This window comes from Phascolarctos cinereus, unplaced genomic scaffold, assembly GCF_003287225.1.
Source record: "Phascolarctos cinereus isolate Bilbo 61053 unplaced genomic scaffold, phaCin_HiC Scaffold_9;HRSCAF=440, whole genome shotgun sequence".
In the NCBI taxonomy this organism is placed as follows: domain Eukaryota; kingdom Metazoa; phylum Chordata; class Mammalia; order Diprotodontia; family Phascolarctidae; genus Phascolarctos; species Phascolarctos cinereus.
In genome coordinates this window covers 248,997,877-248,999,810 of record NW_027556402.1, presented here as the reverse complement: position 1 = coordinate 248,999,810, position 1,934 = coordinate 248,997,877, and positions in this window count along the sequence as shown.

The following is a 1,934-nucleotide window of genomic DNA, read 5'->3' as shown; positions in this document are numbered from 1 at the left end:
ATATAGAACCCCATGACCCTGAAAAGGGAATCTGCATTATTTGCTCTGGTGTAAAGGACAATGAACTTGCAAGTTCATAAATCCTGGCATCTAATCCCATCTCTGTCACTTTCTGGCTGTGTGATCTTGGGTAAGTCATTTGTCCTTTCTAGGTTTCACTTTCCTTTGGTGAAAACAAAGTGGTTTGGACTGAATGATCCTAAGGTCTCATCTAGCTCTGACATTCTCTGACTTCCTTGTGCTGAAAACATGAATACTGAGGGTCCTGATGGCAATCTGGGATGGGGTAAGAATTTGACCCAACTTGGTCTTAATTATATAAGACCTCAGATGCTGGGAATAAGGATCAGAAGCCCAAACCTTGCAATTCTGCTCTGTTTCGATCCCTCCCACTCTTCTGGGGTCATATTAGCTAACTGAGAAGAGGGAAAAATAGAAAAAGATGACCCAGGCTGGTCTGGCCCTGACCTCCCCTAAAGCCTCTCCTTCTCAGAGATGGAAAACATAGGCAGAGGCCCACAATGCAGTGTACTCGGAGACATGAGGGGGATTTTTTTTTTCATGTATAAATCCTCTTAAAATTTATACTTACTGAAATTACCAGTGTCTTATGTTTTTCATATCATCCTTATTTTCCAGTATTTCTCTCTTCCCTCTAACTCACATTTCATTTCCCAACTCTGGATATTTTCACTGTCTTCTGCTTTTATATCGTCTTTATTTTTTAGTATATTTCTTCCTCCTAACTCATGCTCCATCACCTGACCCTGGCTATTTGCCCTGGTTGTCCCTTATCCCTGGAATGCTCTGCCTCCTCATCTCGACCTCTTGGTTCTCATGGCTTTCATCAAGTGCCAGCTAAAATTCCACCTTCTACAGGAAACCTTTCCCAATGTCTTCTTGTCTTCCCCATGGTAATTATTTACAATGTATTCTGTCTGGCCTTTTTTTTCCTTTTTTTTCTTTTTTTTGGTGAGGCAAGTGGGTTTAAGTGACTTGCCCAGGGTCACACAGCTAGTAAGTATCAAGTGTCTGAGGCTGGATTTGAACTCAGGTCCCCCTGACTCCAAGGTTAGAGCTCTATCTACTGCACCACCTAGCTGCCTCTTTCCAATGTATTCTGAAGGTAGCTTGTTTGTACCTCGTTAGATGCATGTGGTCCCTCCCATTAGACTATGAGTTGCTTGAGAGCTAGGACTGTCTTTGGCCATTCTTTGTACCCTCAGAGCTTGGCACACTCCCTGGCATATTAATAAATACTTATTAACTATTTATTGACATAGAATTCTTTTTTAAAAATGCAGTCCCACAAATCTCATCAATGCATCAACTGAGTCTGACTAGATATATAGTGTTCCATGCCCATAGTCCCCTACTTCTTCGAAGAAGGAAGAGTAGATGCGCATATTCTGTAAGTTCCACTCCCTGGCTTGTAAATCAGCCTCACAGGTTGGAGAGCCCAATTATTGCATCTAAGTAGCTGTGTAGCCTCTGTCAAGTTATTTGCTTTCCTCAGGTTTTGTCGATGTAATATAAGAAACTTGGACTCTGATCTCTGAGGTCCTTTCTAGTTCAAATTCTATGATCCTATGGATTTTTATTGTGGGTCTCTTAGGTGACCTCCTTGACTATTTCTTCTGCACTCTTCAGCTTCAAAAGGCAGTTTGCTGCTACCCTCAAGAAATCACTCAGGGGATATCGACTTCAGCTCCCAATCTCCTTGCCATGACCCCCTCAGGAATTTGGATAAGATTTATTTTTACATGCTCAGGCACTCAGTATTATAGATTATTGAATTTAGTCAGAGGACTCAGGTTCAAATTCTGACTCTGCCATTGGTTGTGCTGGTTGTGTGACCTTAGTAAAGTTACTTTAATCTTTTTGGGCTCCAGCTATAAAATCAGGAGACTAATCATTGGATAATAGATTTAGAG